Here is a 23,531-nt window from a genome sequence, read left to right as displayed (position 1 = left end):
AAAATAAAGAAAATGGCTTAATGAAGCTTCATTTGGCCATCACTATTAACCATCTAAAGCTGGTAAAAGGTATGAGGTACTCATCTGTAGCCAGTTAGTTACCTACTGTAGATGGTGGTCGGCATTAGCCTGGATGCCAGCCGAACTTAGCCCCGCCAACAGCATTTGAGGTCGGGAAGTTTGGTCTAGACTTGATCCGTTGTGGATCAACTGTGCTCGAACCAGAGCTGTTCGGACCAATCAAATTGTCAGGGCGGGCTTTATATGACGATGGACAGATGATCAACAGTAACGTAATCAACCACGTCACCAAAGAGCGCATAGGTTGAATTAGTTTACAACAAAGATGGCTGCCGTGGAGAATTGAGATGTGTACATTCCGCCATCGCGTCTGTTGTAGAAGATCTGGACAGCGCATTCATTTTAAAAGAGGAACAGAGAACCGCGATCACGTATGTATACACATTGCCACATCCGTCCGCACGACACGGAAACTGCCGCTTCTGCAGTTCATTTTCAAAAATGTCTGCCTACAGTGCCAACGAGAGCTTTTCTCATATATTTCAGGGTAAGCAATAACTATTCAACTTCGCAAGTCAGAGTTGACCTCGGAAACAACGATAGACAACACGATGTCATCACAACACCCACTCATATGCTTGTTCCAGAGTTTTGGAACACCTGCTTTATTTTTAAGCATCATTTGTGTTTTTTTGTTATGCAAATCTTGTGGAAGCCTACTTTTTAAGAACACGTATTTGCCGCCGTGATTTTAAAACGCAGCCCCGTGGCGGTGAGGCTTGAACTCACGACCTTCAGATTATGAGACTGACGCGCTGCCTACTGCGCCAACGAGGCCCGGAAAGTCTTGCAATTATTGAGAAAATTACGGAAAGACTAACAATGCGGTCTTTAAACTCAATAAAAACAATGTATCTGCAAACCCAAATACTCAGACGAAGGCTCAAATCAACCGTAGATGCTTTGTCATGACCCCACGCAAAAGCCATGACAAAAGACGGGAAGCGAAGGCTGTGAAGGAAATACAAGACTAAGAATATTACTACAACACAAAAAATTATGATTCAGTGACGGCGGTAGTTAGTTTAGTCAGTGGTGAATGTGTGTACATGGATGAGTGTGAGGTATGGTGTCAGAGATTTACGCTTGACAGCGTAAAAACAAACAAAGACGAGCGGGAGAGGTGCTGGACTGAGAGCTCCTCTAGGGCAATCACTGATGGACAACAGCTAGAGAAACACTACTGAGTGAATTTGCTCAGAAAATAAGGAAAGTGGCTTAATGAAGCTTAATTTGGCCATCACTATTAACCATCTAAAGCTCACGTATGTATACACATTGCCACATCCGTCCGCAAGACGCATTAACGGAAACTGCCGCGTCTGCCTTTGGCTCTGTCGAAGCCTGCCTTTGACTTGCAGCTTCTGTCATGTCTGTCTCTGTTGCTCTGATTGTTGTTGTAGGTCTATCCAGTTTATGGCCGAGGTTTATTTCTTCCTGGTTCGGTTGAAACACCCGTAATCACAGCCTAATGGAGAAGTATCTCGGACTCACATTCTGACTAGGATCTGAGTATGACGCACTTCATGCTAGGTAAGTGTAGCGAACGCAGGCTTTGAAAATTTTGCACGCGGTGATTCGGAGGAGATGTCACAGTTGAAAGCATAAAGTAACTTCATTTTCTAAAATGTCTGCCTACAGTGCCAACGAGAGCTTTTCTCATATATTTCAGGGTAAGCAATAACTATTCAACTTCGCAAGTCAGAGTTGACCTCGGAAACAACGATAGACAACACGATGTCATCACAACACCCTAGAGGATTATGAGACTGACGCGCTGCCTACTGCGCCAACGAGGCCACGGAAAGACTTGCAATTATTGAGAAAATTACGGAAAGACTAACAATGCGGTCTTTAAACTCAATAAAAACAATGTATCTGCAAACCCAAATACTCAGACGAAGGCTCAAATCAACCGTAGATGCTTTGTCATGACCCCACGCAAAAGCCATGACAAAAGACGGGAAGCAAAGGCTGTGAAGGAAATGCAAGACTAAGAATATGACTACAACACAAGAAATGATGATTCAGTGACGGCGGTAGTTAGTTTAGTCAATGGTGAATGTGTGTGCATGGATGAGTGTGAGGTATGGTGTCAGAGATTTACGCTGGACAGCGTAAAACAAACAAAGACAAGCGGCGGAAGTGCGCTGGACTGAGAGCTCCTCTAGGGCAATCACTGATGGACAACAGCTAGTGAAACACTACTGAGTGAATTTGCTCAGAAAATAAAGAAAATGGCTTAATGAAGCTTCATTTGGCCATCAGTATTAACCATCTAAAGCTGGTAAAAGGTATGAGGTACTCATCTGTAGCCAGTTAGTTACCTACTGTAGATGGTGGTCGGCATTAGCCTGGATGCCAGCCGAACTTAGCCCCGCCAACAGCATTTGAGGTCGGGAAGTTTGGTCTAGACTTGATCCGTTGTGGATCAACTGTGCTCGAACCAGAGCTGTTCGGACCAATCAAATTGTCAGGGCGGGCTTTATATGACGATGGACAGATGATCAACAGTAACGTAATCAACCACGTCACCAAAGAGCGCATAGGTTGAATTAGTTTACAACAAAGATGGCTGCCGTGGAGAATTGAGATGTGTACATTCCGCCATCGCGTCTGTTGTAGAAGATCTGGACAGCGCATTCATTTTAAAAGAGGAACAGAGAACCGCGATCACGTATGTATACACATTGCCACATCCGTCCGCACGACACGGAAACTGCCGCTTCTGCAGTTCATTTTCAAAAATGTCTGCCTACAGTGCCAACGAGAGCTTTTCTCATATATTTCAGGGTAAGCAATAACTATTCAACTTCGCAAGTCAGAGTTGACCTCGGAAACAACGATAGACAACACGATGTCATCACAACACCCACTCATATGCTTGTTCCAGAGTTTTGGAACACCTGCTTTATTTTTAAGCATCATTTGTGTTTTTTTGTTATGCAAATCTTGTGGAAGACTACTTTTTAAGAACACGTATTCGCCGCGGATTTTTAAAGCGCATGCCCGTGTGTGTAGGCTTGAACTCACGACCTTCAGATTATGAGACGACGCGGCTGCCTACTGCCAACGAGGCGGCGCGGAAAGACTTTGCAATTATTGAGAAAATTACGGAAAGACTAACAATGCGGTCTTTAAACTCAATAAAAACAATGTATCTGCAAACCCAAATACTCAGACGAAGGCTCAAATCAACCGTAGATGCTTTGTCATGACCCCACACAAAAGCCATGACAAAAGACGGGAAGCAAAGGCTGTGAAGGAAATGCAAGACTAAGAATATGACTACAACACAAGAAATGATGATTCAGTGACGGCGGTAGTTAGTTTAGTCAATGGTGAATGTGTGTGCATGGATGAGTGTGAGGTATGGTGTCAGATTTACGCTGGACAGCGTAAAACAAACAAAGACAAGCGGGAGAGGTGCTGGACTGAGAGCTCCTCTAGGGCAATCACTGATGGACAACAGCTAGTGAAACACTACTGAGTGAATTTGCTCAGAAAATAAAGAAAATGGCTTAATGAAGCTTCATTTGGCCATCACTATTAACCATCTAAAGCTGGTAAAAGGTATGAGGTACTCATCTGTAGCCAGTTAGTTACCTACTGTAGATGGTGGTCGGCATTAGCCTGGATGCCAGCCGAACTTAGCCCCGCCAACAGCATTTGAGGTCGGGAAGTTTGGTCTAGACTTGATCCGTTGTGGATCAACTGTGCTCGAACCAGAGCTGTTCGGACCAATCAAATTGTCAGGGCGGGCTTTATATGACGATGGACAGATGATCAACAGTAACGTAATCAACCACGTCACCAAAGAGCGCATAGGTTGAATTAGTTTACAACAAAGATGGCTGCCGTGGAGAATTGAGATGTGTACATTCCGCCATCGCGTCTGTTGTAGAAGATCTGGACAGCGCATTCATTTTAAAAGAGGAACAGAGAACCGCGATCACGTATGTATACACATTGCCACATCCGTCCGCACGACACGGAAACTGCCGCTTCTGCAGTTCATTTTCAAAAATGTCTGCCTACAGTGCCAACGAGAGCTTTTCTCATATATTTCAGGGTAAGCAATAACTATTCAACTTCGCAAGTCAGAGTTGACCTCGGAAACAACGATAGACAACACGATGTCATCACAACACCCACTCATATGCTTGTTCCAGAGTTTTGGAACACCTGCTTTATTTTTAAGCATCATTTGTGTTTTTTTGTTATGCAAATCTTGTGGAAGCCTACTTTTTAAGAACACGTATTCGCCGTTGATTTTAAAACGCATGCCCCGTGTGAGGCTTGAACTCACGACCTTCAGATTATGAGACTGACGCGCTGCCTACTGCGCCAACGAGGCCACGGAAAGACTTGCAATTATTGAGAAAATTACGGAAAGACTAACAATGCGGTCTTTAAACTCAATAAAAACAATGTATCTGCAAACCCAAATACTCAGACGAAGGCTCAAATCAACCGTAGATGCTTTGTCATGACCCCACGCAAAAGCCATGACAAAAGACGGGAAGCAAAGGCTGTGAAGGAAATGCAAGACTAAGAATATGACTACAACACAAGAAATGATGATTCAGTGACGGCGGTAGTTAGTTTAGTCAATGGTGAATGTGTGTGCATGGATGAGTGTGAGGTATGGTGTCAGAGATTTACGCTGGACAGCGTAAAACAAACAAAGACAAGCGGGAGAGGTGCTGGACTGAGAGCTCCTCTAGGGCAATCACTGATGGACAACAGCTAGTGAAACACTACTGAGTGAATTTGCTCAGAAAATAAAGAAAATGGCTTAATGAAGCTTCATTTGGCCATCACTATTAACCATCTAAAGCTGGTAAAAGGTATGAGGTACTCATCTGTAGCCAGTTAGTTACCTACTGTAGATGGTGGTCGGCATTAGCCTGGATGCCAGCCGAACTTAGCCCCGCCAACAGCATTTGAGGTCGGGAAGTTTGGTCTAGACTTGATCCGTTGTGGATCAACTGTGCTCGAACCAGAGCTGTTCGGACCAATCAAATTGTCAGGGCGGGCTTTATATGACGATGGACAGATGATCAACAGTAACGTAATCAACCACGTCACCAAAGAGCGCATAGGTTGAATTAGTTTACAACAAAGATGGCTGCCGTGGAGAATTGAGATGTGTACATTCCGCCATCGCGTCTGTTGTAGAAGATCTGGACAGCGCATTCATTTTAAAAGAGGAACAGAGAACCGCGATCACGTATGTATACACATTGCCACATCCGTCCGCACGACACGGAAACTGCCGCTTCTGCAGTTCATTTTCAAAAATGTCTGCCTACAGTGCCAACGAGAGCTTTTCTCATATATTTCAGGGTAAGCAATAACTATTCAACTTCGCAAGTCAGAGTTGACCTCGGAAACAACGATAGACAACACGATGTCATCACAACACCCACTCATATGCTTGTTCCAGAGTTTTGGAACACCTGCTTTATATTTAAGCATCATTTGTGTTTTTTTGTTATGCAAATCTTGTGGAAGCCTACTTTTTAAGAACACGTATTCGCCGTTGATTTTAAAACGCATGCCCCGTGTGAGGCTTGAACTCACGACCTTCAGATTATGAGACTGACGCGCTGCCTACTGCGCCAACGAGGCCACGGAAAGACTTGCAATTATTGAGAAAATTACGGAAAGACTAACAATGCGGTCTTTAAACTCAATAAAAACAATGTATCTGCAAACCCAAATACTCAGACGAAGGCTCAAATCAACCGTAGATGCTTTGTCATGACCCCACGCAAAAGCCATGACAAAAGACGGGAAGCAAAGGCTGTGAAGGAAATGCAAGACTAAGAATATGACTACAACACAAGAAATGATGATTCAGTGACGGCGGTAGTTAGTTTAGTCAATGGTGAATGTGTGTGCATGGATGAGTGTGAGGTATGGTGTCAGAGATTTACGCTGGACAGCGTAAAACAAACAAAGACAAGCGGGAGAGGTGCTGGACTGAGAGCTCCTCTAGGGCAATCACTGATGGACAACAGCTAGTGAAACACTACTGAGTGAATTTGCTCAGAAAATAAAGAAAATGGCTTAATGAAGCTTCATTTGGCCATCACTATTAACCATCTAAAGCTGGTAAAAGGTATGAGGTACTCATCTGTAGCCAGTTAGTTACCTACTGTAGATGGTGGTCGGCATTAGCCTGGATGCCAGCCGAACTTAGCCCCGCCAACAGCATTTGAGGTCGGGAAGTTTGGTCTAGACTTGATCCGTTGTGGATCAACTGTGCTCGAACCAGAGCTGTTCGGACCAATCAAATTGTCAGGGCGGGCTTTATATGACGATGGACAGATGATCAACAGTAACGTAATCAACCACGTCACCAAAGAGCGCTTAGGTTGAATTAGTTTACAACAAAGATGGCTGCCGTGGAGAATTGAGATGTGTACATTCCGCCATTGTGTCTGTTGTAGAAGATCTGGACAGCGCATTCATTTTAAAAGAGGAACAGAGAACCGCGATCACGTATGTATACACATTGCCACATCCGTCCGCACGACACGGAAACTGCCGCTTCTGCAGTTCATTTTCTAAAATGTCTGCCTACAGTGCGAAAGAGAGCTTTTCTCATATATTTCAGGGTAAGCAATAACTATTCAACTTCGCAAGTCAGAGTTGACCTCGGAAACAACGATAGACAACACGATGTCATCACAACACCCACTCATATGCTTGTTCCAGAGTTTTGGAACACCTGCTTTATTTTTAAGCATCATTTGTGTTTTTTTGTTATGCAAATCTTGTGGAAGCCTACTTTTTAAGAACACGTATTCGCCGTTGATTTTAAAACGCATGCCCCGTGTGAGGCTTGAACTCACGACCTTCAGATTATGAGACTGACGCGCTGCCTACTGCGCCAACGAGGCCACGGAAAGTCTTGCAATTATTGAGAAAATTACGGAAAGACTAACAATGCGGTCTTTAAACTCAATAAAAACAATGTATCTGCAAACCCAAATACTCAGACGAAGGCTCAAATCAACCGTAGATGCTTTGTCATGACCCCACACAAAAGCCATGACAAAAGACGGGAAGCAAAGGCTGTGAAGGAAATGCAAGACTAAGAATATGACTACAACACAAAAAATTATGATTCAGTGACAGCGGTAGTTAGTTTAGTCAATGGTGAATGTGTGTGCATGGATGAGTGTGAGGTATGGTGTCAGAGATTTACGCTGGACAGCGTAAAACAAACAAAGACAAGCGGGAGAGGTGCTGGACTGAGAGCTCCTCTAGGGCAATCACTGATGGACAACAGCTAGTGAAACACTACTGAGTGAATTTGCTCAGAAAATAAAGAAAATGGCTTAATGAAGCTTCATTTGGCCATCACTATTAACCATCTAAAGCTGGTAAAAGGTATGAGGTACTCATCCATAGCCAGTTAATTACCTACTGTAGCATTAGCCTGGATGCCAGCCGAACTTAGCCCCGCCAACAGCATTTGAGGTCGGGAAGTTTGGTCTGGACTTGATCCGTTGTGGATCAACTGTGCTCGAACCAGAGCTGTTGGGACCAATCAAATTGTCAGGGCGGCCTTTATACGATGATGGTAAGATGATCAACAGTAACGTAATCAACCACGTCACCAAAGAGCGCTTAGGTTGAATTAGTTTTCAACAAAGATGGCTGCCGTGGAGAATTGAGATGTGTACATTCCGCCATCGCGTCTGTTGTAGAAGATATGGACAGCGCATTCATTTTAAAAGAGGAACAGAGAACCGCGATCACGTATGTATACACATTGCCACATCCGTCCGCACGACACGGAAACTGCCGCTTCTGCGGGGGGGAGGGGGGGAGGAGAAAAAAAAAGTAAGTTCATTTTCAAAAATGTCTGCCTACAGTGCCAACGAGAGCTTTTCTCATATATTTCAGGGTAAGCAATAACTATTCAACCTCGCAAGTCAGAGTTGACCTCGGAAACAACGATAGACAACACGATGTCATCACAACGCCCACTCATATGCTTGTTCCAGAGTTTTGGAACACCTGCTTTATTTTTAAGCATCATTTGTGTTTTTTGTTATGCAAATCTTGTGGAAGCCTACTTTTAAGAACACGTATTCGCCCATTGATTTTAAATGCATGCCCCGGTGAGGCTTGAACTCACAACCTTCAGATTATGAGACTGACGCTGCTCACGCGCGCCAACGAGGCCAGGAAACACTTGCAATTATTGAGAAAATTACGGAAAGACTAACAATGCGGTCTTTAAACTCAATAAAACATTGTATCTGCAAACCCAAATACTCACACTCAAATCAACCGTAGATGCTTTGTCATGACCCCACGCAAAAGCCATGACAAGCTCTATCTATCATCATCATATCTATCTATCATCATCATATCAATGTGGGTAGGCTAGCTACTTCAGCATATCCGGTAGCCTACATTACAGGGGGAAAAAAGAGAATGACACATACCTATAGCTTGATGCTATTATATAGTAATAAAGACTTTGCTAATAAAAGTCCACCAAAAGTGACGATGACTAAAGATAAAAATAGCGCAAGCTTCAAGTGACAATTCTGATTACGTCCTGTTAAGATAGCTAATTTAACACTCATTTCTATCTGGCTTGTCCTAGCAGTGATTTATCATCAATGGTAGACACGGTGGTGCGGTGGTTAGCACTGTCGCCTCACAGCAAGAAGGTTGTGGGTTCGTACCCCGGTTGGCCCGGCCTTTCTGTGTGGAGTTTGCATGTTCTCCCCGTTTCTGTGTGGGTTCTCTCCGGGTACTCCGGCTTCCTCCCGCCGACCAAAGACATGCGGGCTAGGTTTATTGGTGTCCCTAAATTGTCCGTAGGTGTGCATGTGTGAGTGAGTGGTTGTTCGTCTATGTGTGGCCCTGCGATGGACTGGCGACCTGTCCAGGGTGTACCCTGCCTTTCGCCCGACGTATGCTGGGATTGGCTCCAGCCCCCCCACGACCCTGTGCGCGGGATAAGTGGTTGACGATGGATGGATGGTAGGCTAATGCTAACGTTTTCACAAAAAAAACCAATAACTTTCATTCAGTCAAGCTTTATGAATGAAAAGAGTTCAGAGTTTGTGGAGCTAACATGACACTTACAATACAGTAAAAATAAAAAAAATAAACAAACTTACCAACAATGTCAAAATCTTCCTCCGCAGAAACAAGGGGGGAAACGCGCCTCCTCATTGGCTCCTTTTCTATGGAGACACTCGAGCGGTCATTGGCTGCTCGTGGCTGTTTTCTGGTGGCAACGAGCCCCCTCATTGGCCATTTCTAGGAAGTTATTCGAGCTGTCATTCGCTGGCCGTTGCTCGACACACAGCCGGCCGTACGCGACAACGAGGCCATGTAAGTTCTTGCAATAATTGAGAAAATTGCGGAAAGACTAACAATTCGGTCTGTATACTCAAGTAAAACAATGTATCTGCAAAACCAAATAGTCACACAAAGGCTAAAATCAACCGTAGATGCTTTGTCATGACCCCACGCAAAAGCCATGACACAGGTTATAGGATACGCAAGACAACTACAATAAAAGAAATGATAATTCAGTGACGGCCGTACTCTGTTTAGTCAGTGGTGAATGTGCATGGTTGAGTGTGAGGTGTGGTTTCAGAGATTTACGCTGGACAGTGTAAAACAAGTGGGTCGGTGTTCAGAAAATAAAGACTAATGGTTCACAAAGCTTCATTTGGCCATCACTATAAACCACAATAGTCTCCAATTAAATGGAAAGTCTGGACTTATTTTTTTTGTGAGTGGTTGTATGAGGCAGTTATCCATAGTTAGTGAATTACCTATTGTTGTTTGTGGTCGGCATGCCCCTTGGAGTACTGACACAGAAGCTAAGCAATGTACTGCTGTGGGCGCTGACAACAGCAAAAAGTATATTAGCCACCTAAAAAGGCCTACCTAAAATAATCAATACCAGTTTAAAGGGACTGTACTCAAAATACTGAAATAAATGGGCTGGGATTGCCGCCACATGGCTCTCACAGACGGTTCCCCACCTTGTCAAATACTGATGCTTTTTCATGGCATTCAGTATCTAAAACCAATGCACAAGGCACTCATATGCACTAAAAGGCTATAAAAACAAATAACAGAGAAACTCGGATTACAACACACACACGGAGGGAGTGTGACTTCATTGCCTGCTCAGGATGCGATTACTCCATTATATCGTAGAGCAAATAGTTGTTTACTGCTATGTTAATGTTCTGAATGTCTAGTAAGCCCCTTAAGGTGTATGTTATAATCATTAACAATTAACAATCTAACATCTAAGCTAATATAGATTTTTTTAGGTGCGTCTTTTTTAGGTGGCTAAATTATGTTTTGATGCTGCCTGCCCCACAACAGTACATTGCTTAGGTTATGTGCCTGCTATCTACTGTAGGTAATATTCATAAGTACCACATACCACCCTACTTCAAAAAATCCAAACTATCACTTTAACAGGTTAAATATGCTAGCTTCCTACTTGACTCATAGTTACGTTACCCTAGGAAAGGCCTACCAGACACCACTGCAGTCATGACGTGGCCAAAGGTTGAATCACTGTTGTTCTATCAGGCTATGATGGAGTGACATTTATTTCTATGAAATTGTAAGGGATTATTAGTGCAGGTTTAAGCCACGATTATGATTTTGAATAACACGCTGCATAGACCCATTTCAATCAACAAACTTGATGCATGAATATATAAGAGGGCATCTAGCTAAGTCCCTGAATGTTAGAGTGGAAATGACTCATTTAGTGTGAATGAGTGAGTTAACGACTCTGAGATCTCCTTTAGTCAGTATTTATGTTGTGATTTTATGTTTTTTTTACTCCCATCAGCCTGTACCTGCGTGCTACCTTTTGCTTTCATTTCCATAGATTGACCTGATTGTCTAGCACTTCCTCACTGATTAGGTGTATTTCAGGTCTTATCAACACACATCATTGCCGTGCTTTCCCTGAGCAAATATCGTACTTGACAGTTTGTCTGAAAACATCATCATCAACACTTAAGTCAGGTAGTCAGATTGTAAGAGCAAATGATTTCTGCTGCAGTTTTCTATACTGAAGAGCTGTGAGTCATCATTGGTCTGTGGGTGTGTGCAGATACAATTGTAGGCTGTGAAATGTGTGTCTATGCAAACACATCCATATAGAATATGGAATATGGAATATATATATATATATATACATATGTATGTTCCTGTCTGCAGACAATTCAGCCAAGTATGACTGATGGCTTTGAATGATTTCCATCAGTTTTTTTGAAGTTTTGATTTTGCTGTGATTTGGCAGTTAATAATGGACATATTGATGATGAGTCATGTAAGAAGTGTTGCAGTTTTCCCTCTGCCCTGCATTTTTCTGACTTTACTGCAAAATAGTGCAAAAAAGATAAAGAAATGTATTTAATTAAATTTAGTTGATCAACATTAAGGGCGCCGTGAGAAAGGGAAAAGGCAACGTGAAAGGCAACTGTGCTTGGAGCCTTGCAAATATTCATGTTAACAGACTAGCTAGCGTTTGCTAACACTGGGCATGTAGCAGCCAAATGGGGGTTTACGGCTAGCTTAGAATATGCAAAACCAAGGTTGCTGAGCTGAAAACTGGTAAATATAAGGTAGCATGTACAATAAATGACAAGAATCTGGAAAACATAACTAATGCAATTACTCTGGTTTACCATGGAATCATGCATAGATTTGCCAAACTTGCAGGCTTGCAAATATTCATGTTAACAGACTTAATGCAAACCAATGTTGCTGATAGCTACATTTAGATTTTGGTTAAACCCTATGGTACCAATCCCATGCATGACATATCTCAATTTTAGGTAAAATAACAACTGGTAAATATAAAGCAGCATGCACAATAAATGACAAAAAGAAAAATAAAGAAATATTTAAAGAATATATATATTTAAAACACAATACTGTAATTTCAACAGCAGCACAACCATACTACATAATAGTAATCTTATCTGATGCCATCACTAGGCTGATTTAAGAATTGAATTTCGGCTGCTATATTTAACAGTGAGTTCATTTCATTCAGGTGTGAGGATGGTGGATCAGGAAAGACAGGGGAAGGCAATAGGTAGGTCTAACATTAGGTGCAAGTGTAGGAGGAGCCACTTGATACCAGCAGATTAATTTCTCAATATTATTAATATGGAAAAACTAATGAAAAATCGATTACATAATGTTTGTTTGACAATATGTCTTAGTGGAGAAGAACACAGGCAAGGAGTGAAGGAGACAAACATGAGATTGGCGATGGCATCACATAGAGATGAGACCAGTGATGACATCAGGTAGGAGTTCTATTAGTTAGAACACACAAAACTAAATGTCCAGTATGGTTTGAAGTTCTGTTGACCAAACTATTCACTGTGTCCTTTTTGGGGGGAAAATAGTGCAGACAGAGATGGAAAGCCACTCACCACTCAAATCACATCAACCAGGGGTGATGATTAGGTTGCCAATTGTCACAATTTAGTTGCCAAGTGCAACCGGGCAACCGTTAATGTCGCTGATATACTTTAAAATAAACCTTTATTATTACAGGGAAATATGATCCGCCGTGAGCACGGTGTATTTTATTTAGAAAATTAACTTAGAAAATGATTTTGTTTCTGTGCTCGACTTCCTGTCCCGCACAATCTGCCGTGTGCTGAATTGCTGCGGAGCTCTCCGGCCTCCGGCAAAAATAGAAGCTCTGCATATCTGCTCCGGAGGGCTGCGGATCGCCAGAGTTGTGCCGAAGTCGGAACGCAGCCGTTCTGCAGTCAGTGGAAATACACAAATTGACTTTAGTGGAAACCTAATGACTCCGCCGCCGTTCCGGAGCGGATCCGCAGCCGTTGCGCAGCCGTTGCGCAGCCGGTGGAAATTGGGCGTCATGCTTTCTGAGGGGCAGGGGCAAAAAAAAGGGCCACCAGCTGCATCAGCGCCAGTGTTTTCTAGCATGTAGGGCAGCCTATGTCTCAGAAAATAGAGAATGGTTCACAAAGCTTCATGAAGCTTCATTCGGCCACCACTACTTGAATGGCAACCTAGAGTGCACTGCATCACATTTTATTGCACATTGGGCCGTCATAGTGGACAGTTTAGCATATTTAATCTACCATAGGGGCATCCAGGGGGACACTTTTGGTGTATTTTTATTTCAAATATGGGGTTATGCTCTGTCCTTCCAGGGCTATGCTCCTGGAAGGACAGAGATTATTTTGTTAGAAGAGGGAGAATAAGGACCACACCATGTGCATCTAAACTGTAAACAGAATTTTCCTGAAAAGAGAACATAGGTTATGTAATCTGGGCCTAGTTGTTTAGAAGTAGTCTGAGCAGATTTCGACTTTCGGATTGGATCAAATCTTTCAAATGAAAATTGGATTCCGAAATTGGATTAGATCACGTAATCCAATTATAGTTCTGATCTTGATCAAACTTTCAGTATGCATTAAAAATGTTTCAGTAACATTGGGATACCTTTGATTCATGAAATCTGGATAATCCTGATCCCAGCAGAAGGGTGGATCAGGGTGGATTTCAGGAACAAAATGTAATAAAACTGTAACATTTGTAAAATAAGACAACATTCGTATCATGTAGTATACAGTATATACATGTATTTATATTTTGCACCTGATTTGATACAATGATAAAGTAGCCAAAGTAGACATTAAGCTTTTCAGAACTGTTAAGTAAAATAAATGTTTGTCCCCATAAAATAATCGCCGAAACAGTTGTAAATATCAAACAAAAATAATATGTGTTCAGTCATTGATCACTGTATATTAATTATTAACAATGACACAACCATCAGAGATGAACCAGTCAAAAGCAGTTTCTAACAATTGCATTCCGTATTGCACGTCCAGTCAGTCTGTCATTCTGAGAGAACGTGGGAGGTAATTTTGTGTCTTCAACAGGTCCAGGTGCATCATAAACATCATCACAGAGAGGGACATTGTGTTGTGCAGGACAATACATGCCAGTACAATGCTATTATATTATACATTCTCTGTGGTTACTATTGGACATTTGGCCTTTTATGATTTGAAACACATATAACACACAAAATATCCACTCTGTATTTGTGAATAATGTACATTTGTTTGTTGTGGGTCAGACTGTTTACTGTAAGAGAAATAGAAAATGTAAGGGGACTTTTTTATTGTTTTCTGTCTCTTCAAATAAAAACACTTAAGGTGACCCCATGCTGGCTATTCTACCTGTTCTTAGATAATATCTTACATTGTGATATGTAGGCTACTTTAGAACTTTAGAAAAGTTTGTATTTGGATAAAGGTAATCCAATCCAATTTTCTCAAAAAACTGTCATAAAATTAACATGGATTACCTGATCCTGGATAGCAAAACATGGGATTTCCAGATAAAAAAAAAATTAACAACTGGGCCCAGAATATATATTTATGCTGTAATAAAAAATCCTACAATTTAATTTCCGTTCCCTTCCTTTAATTAATGTACTTTAAGGGAACATTGATAAAGCTTTGCATGTACTTTGCGGATCCCAATGTCTCAAAAATTTAAGGATTTTCTGAAAACAAAATTAGCAATTTTAAGTGTCACCTTGGGCCCTTTTTGACTATTTTTACATTTGAATTAACAAAAAATTTATTCAATTTGATCAATACCATAATATATAATAATAATAATAATAATAATAATAGTTGCAGGCCTACGATATATGCTTTGTGTGTTCATATACCCTCTGTAGGCAAAGTGACATAAGTTTTTTAGGAATGTGCTGCATTGTCAATAGCATCAGGGCTTGTGCTCCAAGAAATGCTGCATAGGAGGTGTGCTAATGTGTCCTGTGTCGGTGTGTGGGTTTGTATGGGATTAAAAGGGCTCTTCAGTCTAAAACTCATTATATTCTCAAAAATACGAGACACCGGGTTTTAGATCAGCGGTGGTGCATGAATGCTTGTGCGTTTGTGCAGATGCATTTGTGTGTGTGTGTGTGTGTGTGTGTGTGTGTCTGTGTGAGATAGGAAAAGACAGATTACTGTAGACTTTATTTCACTGAAAAACTATGAGTATGTGTATGTTCTTCATTATGTTTTCATTCATGCCTACAATCATAAAGGTCTTTCACCTGACGAAGGTATTACACACGTGTTGGTTTGTACTTTGCATTTATGAGTGTGTGTAGCTGTAAGTGTGTGTGTGTGTGGGTGGGGGGGGGGGGCAATGTTTGGTGGATTTAAGTTGTCATTTATAACAACATATATGATTTTTTTTTTTCTTAAACAAGAATGCCATAAAACGGACTGCAATGCAATGCTGTGAGGACAATATTGACGTCAATGTACGTCCATTAAAGCTGCAGGAGGTAACAATTTAAATAATGCCAGAATTTGAAGTAGAGTGAGACCTCTTTCTGCAGCTCTCCCTCTCCCCTCTCTTTCTAGTCCCTCCCATCAGGCGAACACGGATATGCAGTAGTACCAATCATTCATTTCATCCAGATGGCATGACGTTATTGTGAAAAGGCTGCCTTTCTCCCTTTTCACTAGGTCCTGTTCCCAAAATGAACAGTATTTTGTGTCTGCTTAATCCTTAATTTCAGTATGTTTTAGATTATTTGATAAATTATCATTTAAACAAAAACACTGCTGTAGTTCATAAGATCAGAATGTTCCAAGGAAGGAGCTGTTTTTTGTCTAAAGTTCTTCTTCTCCTTAGCTCAGTGAGCACCTGTTTGCACACGTCGTCACTGTTTATAACTGTCTGTTGTAAGACCATACAGCAACTTGTCTTCCATAATTTAAAGGCCCGTGATGTCTCTCTGTCTCATGGGAACTCTTGGTACAGTATTTGTCTTTAGGAAAATGTGCTACGGTATAGGATTTCTTCTCCTCTTTGGCTGGCTGTAGTATTACGCGCTCAAAATGGTCACTGCAGACCCGATAGTGTGCAAGGCGCAGTGTATGGACCGGAGTGTTAGGATCCATTTGTTGCTGTTGCACTAGCCACAACTTTAGCCTGTCCATGTCCAAACATAACGTTTATTAAAGCTGCGTGAAGTGTAGCAAAACATTTTGTTGGCAAAATTCAGAAATGTGAATTTGTAAATCTTTTAGACAACACAATGCTACGCTTGTTGTACTCTAAAACAACAAACTCCCCGGATCTCCTCTCACCCCACTCGCATCTTCCAGCAAGTTACCATGCAAGATTTCAGAACAAGACTTTGACATCTTTCCAGAATGTAATCAGACATTATAATAACAATCTGAGCCTTTCGCTGGCAAAACAAAAAAAAAACACTTTTAATGGACGAAAATTGAAGGTGTACATTTGCTCCATAAGATTACATTGCAGTTCATGGCTGGCGGTCACAGCGTTCTCGCTCAATAATAGCCCAAATTTCAAAGATTAGGGTCAAGGACATTCCCCTTTAAGTACACAATGAGAAAACTCAGATAAGTGACATTTACATGGTAGATTTGTGTGTTTGACATGTGTGTGTGCCTGCACAAACCCATGTACAATGCATTAATATATCCGTATGCATGCAGTTGTTTCAGCATTTCCTGTAGAGTAATTTGTCAGGACCCAAAGAGAACAGACTGGTTGAGCAGATGTGCAGGAAACACCACCATTTCCATAATTACCTACAGAAAAAACATTCCCTGCAAAAATCAATTTACCCCTCTAACGAACGTGATCGTAAAACGACTAAGACAAACACAATGAGCTGCAGGGAGCGGCTGTACCTCAACCCAGTTAAACGACAAAATCTTTCAACGCAGTAGCAAACGAGTGCACAAGTCAATTTCTTTGCACTCAACATCATTCTTTCAAGTAATAATTCATAGTATTTTCATATGATAAATGTAATTTTACAACTCTGTATCACTGAGACACCATGCAGCAGTTTTCCAGTCTAATCGGTCCTAAGAATGTTGTATGGACCAACCAAGTCATAAGGATTCATCATCATTCATGAATCCTGATGACTTCGGTGATTCCCTTGGTTTTTCTCTAGCACCATTTGTGGTATTTGTGGTATGTCTTGACAACTATGGATGGATTGGCAAGACATATAGATACAGGTACACAGAGGATAAATCCTAATAATGAATCCTAAATATTTGGCCAAAGGTAAATCAATCTACCTTAAAAACACCTCTGAAGCACATTAATTAAATAATTACTAGTGATGTCCAAATGAAGCTTCATGAAGCATTTTCTTTATTTTCTGAGCCCAATAGATGGTGCTCTCTGTTCAACAAAGGGTGTAAAGCACACTGAATTGACATGACTTGAGCCTTTTTATTTAATCAAAGAGCGCCATCTAGTTGGGTCAACAAATACAACTAATGGTTCATGAAGCTAATGCTACTTACCACGTTATATCTTGTTTGTTGAATGCATACATAATACAAAATGTAGAAACAACAATGTGGTTTTGCGGAGTTACAAAGGCCCTTTAGCTGCTTTCCCACTATCACGCCATTGCAAGCTAGGGCTACTTTCGAGCCTGTCAGTGTTAACGGCCCTGGGCCTTATTCAAACAAAATATAAGAACAAAGTAGCCTGACAAGCCAGATCCACATTAAGATGTTGGGTCTGGGAACTCACCATTCACAGGGCTCAATCCGAGGGGTGGGTTAAACGGTTGTCTTTCAAATTCCCTCTGCACGTAATAGGATAGCGCTACAACCAGGCAGAGCAACGAAGAAGGTAGCGGAGCTAGTTGATAGATTAAACTTTTGCCGTATCCGGTCGCAAAAACTCCGAACACATCTTCCTTTTTTAAGAATGATTTCTGTGCCGTTCTTTGTTCTTTTCTCAAAGAAAAGCTGAACTCCAAGTCTTCCAGAAGACCGCTGTTCCCAGCAGCAGCAGCCATAAGCCTGCCCACTGACTCTATACACGATGTGATTGGCCTGACCAGAAGTTGGTTTTTCTAGCTCGCAAGCCAACGGAGAGTGCCTAGACCCCCCTGGCTGCAAAATAAATGTGCTGCCTATAGAGTGTGTCTAGATTTCTAGGCTAAGAACAAAGTGTACTTTGTACCATTAATTCCTCCTGGGAATAGATAAAAATGGAAAACTGTAAATTGTGTAGTTGTATGTAAAATGAATAATTCTATGTAAAATTAAGTAGTTTTGATGAGTGAAATTGCTCTGCCTTTAATGATTGAGTTTGCATGCACAGGACTGTAGCTCGGATTTTAGGAATACTGAGGTCATATTTATCTAATCTAAAAATCATTTTTGTTAGCCCTTCAAATTTTCATATTTTCTGTTAAGTGTACCTCCCTGCATGATGGTCAACATCCTGTCTCAAAGACTTCCACACTGCCAAGAATATATTTCTGTTCGAAAAATACTAAATTACCTTATTTTATTTTTTGCCACTAACCAGTCTAGTCAAAAACAAAATCAGCATCAGCTTTAAAGAAAAACACTATCGGAATGTCTGTGTAGGTGTGGAATGTAAACTCTTCCAAGTCTTTAAAACCTTAAAATTCATAGAAACAAGAGGACATGACCTCGGTCTTCATAATGGAAGCAACTGCACAGGCACATAAAGCATTCATAAATTAGATTTTAAGAACGCTTCTTGTTCCAACCTGTTAAAAAAAAACTTTTCTAAACTACTTTCAGGAAGGACTGTAGCTCCCAATTTAATTAAATGTGTTGACTAAAAGGCTTGTCATTGTAGCCATTGTATCAGCAGCTATTCAACATTAAATGTCTTTCGGTGTAGGACCTTGACAAGAGATGTCCTGGTAAACTTGTTGAATGTAGTTACAACTTCAAATTGAATGTTATTTTTTCGTATTCTTTGCCATTGGGCAAGACATCTGTTATCCCCCTATGAATGCTTTCATGAACTGGCTCGGAGAGAATGAGCTCCAGGCAATGACTGTGTCTCATCCTATTAAACCATTAAATAGACATAGTTTTCCTCAAGTGTCAAAACCCTAACGGCCTCTTCTCTTTGAATAATAAAAGGGGCAGGTAATTGTTGTGTTCTGTTCACTCCTTAACACAGATTCAGTCGTAGTACACTCAGGCTTTTTTTTTTAATTATTATTAAATTTTGGACCTTGTCCTTTTCTATTGTTAAACAGAAAGCACGGACAAAAACTCATGTCAGCTGACATAAAATGGTTTGAATCCTGAAGAAAATGACATGAAAGGCCAGCTCTTATCATTTTAGTGCAAAAGCTAAACCAATAGATCTTTGCCAATTTTGCACCTCCATGTTCTGATGAATCACATTTTGCATCACAAAATGTCCTAAGTATGCATCAAACAAAGTGCTTTGTTCGATTTGACAAACTATTTAACTTTCTGATACAGACAATCTGGCAGTCAAAGCCACTTGCTTGAGACACAAAAATGGATTTAAAGTTAAGAGACAACGTCGCTAAATCAGAAACTGTATCTGCATATGTAGCATAGTTGATGGGTTCCAAGACTGCATTTCGACCAATGCTCTCCACACCGATACCAACACCTTGTCTCGTTGCCAACAGATCCTGCATTCATATGCAGATATCTGTTTGGAGAGATGAAGCAGTGGGTTATGATTACAAAACATTAGAGGTGTGACGAGATTTCTCTAAAAAGTGTCTCATGATATCAGTACATAAGTGCAGAGCAGCAGTCAGCATGACGGAGTCTGACTTTGACCTCGATATTAGCATAGAAGATCCCCCCCGCCCGTTCTCCAAAGTTGACTCAGAGTTTACTTTTGCAGAGCGATAGAGGAAGAAAAAAGCTGCCTGTAAAACCCAGCGTTAGAGAGTACCACTGCGCTCTCTCTCTCTCTCTCTCTCTCTCTCTTGGCCAAGACACACGTCTGCAGCGTGCAGTTCACTGTGGCGCTGTCTCACACAGGCCTCTCTCATTTTTTTAAAATGCGTAACAGCAAAACCTGACTTTACTTTTCATGATATTAAACAAAGAGAAATGTTCTCCTTCGTCCTATTATGGTCATAAATTGAGTAGCCTAATTCCTTGTTTACTGCTGCAATGAATACAATCTGTCTTCACAAAAATCATCTGTTGAGTGTTTGATAGTAATTTATTTGTGCTTTAGAACGTAATCACTGTGAAACAATAGTAAAATACGCTTTATTTCTCTCTGTCAACTATACAGTGACAAATTCAAGTACAAAACAACTGGTCTCAACTACTGCCAGAAAACGTTTAGTTAAGTTGTAACCTTGGTTCTCTGAGTGAAGAGACTCTCCACCAAACATATGGAATAAGTAACGGTGTAACGGTTAGTTATACAGGAGACAAGCAAGTCATTTGAGTTTGTGGCAAAACCTTTCAGTGCTCATTTTTGATTTTGTGACTTTCGATTGAATAAAGAACTTCCAGTCGTATTTCTTCATTGAAGTTTTTTTTTTTTAAATAGTGTTAAAATCTCATCTTGATCTCGTGAACCCAATCTTGTGTCTCGTCTCGTGAGCTGGGTGTCTCGTCACACCCCTACAAATCATTTATGATAATACCTGTATAATTTGTACGTGATTAAAAATATTAAATTGTCATATCATGGTATTGCTTACATCATGACTAGGTGTACAGCTAGTGATGTACTGATCCAATCTGCTGGCGCGATCCACATTAGTTTCTGTGTCAATGTCATTTTAAAAGTCAGCATTTCCGCTATCAGTTATATTCTTTTTGTCATGGCAAGCCACCAACTCAGTTTTCAGTGCTGCAGCAATCCCTGGCCTTATGTTAAATAGGGTAAGAAAGGAGGGTGATATAAAATCCCCAAATTTGCTAAAGTTGGCACTCTTCGACATGTTTGATCCATCCATCCATCCATCTTCTTCCGCTTATCCGGTGTTGGGTCGCGGGGGGAGCAGCTCCAGCAGGGGACCGCAAACTTCCCTTTCCCGAGCCACATTAACCAGCTCTGACTGGGGGATCCCAAGGCGTTCCCAGGCCAGGTTGGAGATATAATCCCTCCACCTAGTCCTGGGTCTTCCCCGAGGCCTCCTCCCAGCTGGACGTGCCTGGAACACCTCCCTAGGGGGGCCCAGGGGCATCCTTACCAGATGCCCGAACCCTCAACTGGCTCCTTTCGATCGCGAGAAGCACGGATCTACTACGAGTTCCTCACGGATGACTGAGCTTCTCACCCTATCTCTAAGGGAGATGCCAGCCACCCCTTGGAGGAAACCCATTTCGACGCTTGTACCCTGGATCTCGTTCTTTCGGTCATGATCCAGCCTTCATGACCATAGGTGAGGGTAGGAACGAAAACTGACCGGTAGATCGAGAGCTTTGCCTTCTGGCTCAGCTCTCTTTTCGTCACAATGGTGCGATAGATTGAATGTAATACCGCACCTGCTGCGCCGATTCTCCGACCAATCTCCCGCTCCATTGTCTCCTCACTCGCGAACAAAACCCCAAAACTTGAACTCCTTCACTTGGGGTAAGGACTCATTCCCTACCTGGAGAAGGCATTCCATCGGTTTCCTGCTGAGAACCATGGCCTCAGATTTAGAGGTGCTGATCCTCATCCCAGCCGCTTCACACTCGGCTACGAACCGATCCAGTGAGTGCTGAAGGTCACAGGCCGATGATGCCATCAGGACCATGTCATCTGCAAAGAGCAGCGATGAGATCCCCAGCCCACCGAACTGCAACCCCTCCCCACCCCGACTACGCCTTGATATCCTGTCCATAAATATTACAAACAGGATTGGTGACAAAGTGCAGCCCTGGCGGAGGCCAACCCTCACCTGAAACGAGTCCGACTTACTGCCGAGAACCCGGACACATCTCTCACTTTTGGTCGTACAGAGATTGGATGGTCCTGAGAAGAGACCCCCTCACCCCATACTCCCGCAGCACCTCCCACAGACATGTTTGATAAATGTCATAATAAGATAGCAGCTACACTATCTGCAGACAACTATGCATTGACCACAGACATGTGCTTCTTTGTTGCAGCAGTTAAAAATTATTATTACCAAAATATCCTACTATATAGGAATATTGTTAAAAGGCAATTTTCGTAATATCATAGAAGAATGGAGAAGTATTCTATATCCACAAAGCCAAGCAGTCAATGGGAAATCGTTGAATTTAGTCTTAGCAGGAACAGTTATGGTAAAGTACTAATGTCATAACATTACAGTACATCTTACAGTACTGACATATTTTCCACTCACAGGGAACACCTGGTCCAAATCCCAGAAATGTTAACACTGGGGATAGGTTTTGTTTTTGCAGGAGGCTGATATTATGGAAGTAGACCACATAGAGCATGTATAGACTGCCATCTTATCTTACTGTACCACGGCCCTCAAAATGGATTAGATTTATAATGATTAAACTAACAAAGTGGATCTGACGCAGGCACCTTCAAGGATAGCCAAGGTCATTCTGTCAGAGAGGAGGAGAAATATTTCTTCATTCAATGGGCTAAAACTAATTTGAGTTTTATTTGACTGGATGTAATTTTTGATTCAATCTTAATGTGCCAGTATTGCACTCAGTATCAGTAGCCAAATGCAGTTGCTCCAGCGACAGCATACTTGATTGAGTCACCTTGGTCTCAAGGTGTCCACAGGGTTTAATAAATAAAAAAATCAATTTAGCTAAAACTAAGGCCCTTAAAAATTATTAAAAATCTTAAATTATATTTTCCAAGGTATTATATCTTGTAGCTTGTTTTCAAAATGTATATTTATTCAAAGAGGTTGTATGCTACAGTTTTCGTCTGTAATCATTGTGTGGGCGCATTCTGCTGCATAAAATTGCATGAAGCTTCCTTTACACATGGGTGTTATGTAGCTAATTGGGAAATGTTTGGGAAGTTTTCGGTAGTGCTTGCCAAATGAAGCTTCATGATGACTCTCAGCACTGCATTGACCATAGAAATAGAATAAGTTAGCCCGCAACTGTGCGGTCATAGTTCTTTGCAATTGCAAATGATTCCAATGACACACATTTTAGGCAACTTTTGCTTTTGTGTGAATTTTACACTCACCTGGACTAAAACGAGGGCATGCATTTCTTGGCAGGTAAAAAAAAAACGCTATCTACCAAATTGTTAAGTTAAGTGGGGAATTTTGGTATTTTTTCTACCTGAACCCTGTTTTCCTGTATTTCTGTCTAAGTGACCAAATGAAACAAAAATCATTGATTGGTCCAGTGAGTGAGAACACTATAACCGGCACCCACGAACCGGACTGCAATATAACCCTAGAGCAAATGCGCTGGTTGTTTTAGACACTTATAACAACAATCTCAAAACAAGCAGTTTTAGTGGACAGAAATTGACGGCGTGCATTTGCCCTATAGGATTACATTGCAGCCCTAGTTGCGGCTGCTGGTCACAGCGTCAATACTGGACCAATTTCAAAGATTTTTGTTCACATTGGCCACTTATGCATG

At 41.5% G+C, this 23,531-nt stretch overlaps 4 non-coding genes across 4 annotated transcripts; all 4 read right to left on the bottom strand.

Annotated features, from left to right (window-relative positions):
• Positions 1-781: 781 nt before the first annotated feature.
• trnam-cau lies at positions 782-858 on the bottom strand. Its single transcript has one exon. It is a non-coding gene; the product is annotated as a tRNA-Met (tRNA).
• Positions 859-4,365: 3,507 nt separating this feature from the next.
• trnam-cau lies at positions 4,366-4,438 on the bottom strand. The gene has a single exon. It is a non-coding gene; the product is annotated as a tRNA-Met (tRNA).
• A 1,204-nt stretch (positions 4,439-5,642) lies between these two features.
• trnam-cau lies at positions 5,643-5,715 on the bottom strand. The gene has a single exon. It is a non-coding gene; the product is annotated as a tRNA-Met (tRNA).
• A 1,204-nt stretch (positions 5,716-6,919) lies between these two features.
• On the bottom strand, positions 6,920-6,992 carry trnam-cau. The gene has a single exon. It is a non-coding gene; the product is annotated as a tRNA-Met (tRNA).
• Positions 6,993-23,531: the final 16,539 nt, after the last annotated feature.

Source organism: Perca fluviatilis, chromosome 10, assembly GCF_010015445.1.
Source record: "Perca fluviatilis chromosome 10, GENO_Pfluv_1.0, whole genome shotgun sequence".
Classification (NCBI taxonomy): Eukaryota; Metazoa; Chordata; class Actinopteri; order Perciformes; family Percidae; genus Perca; species Perca fluviatilis.
Note: the sequence above shows the minus strand (reverse complement) of the source record. Positions and strands in the feature narration are given on the sequence as shown.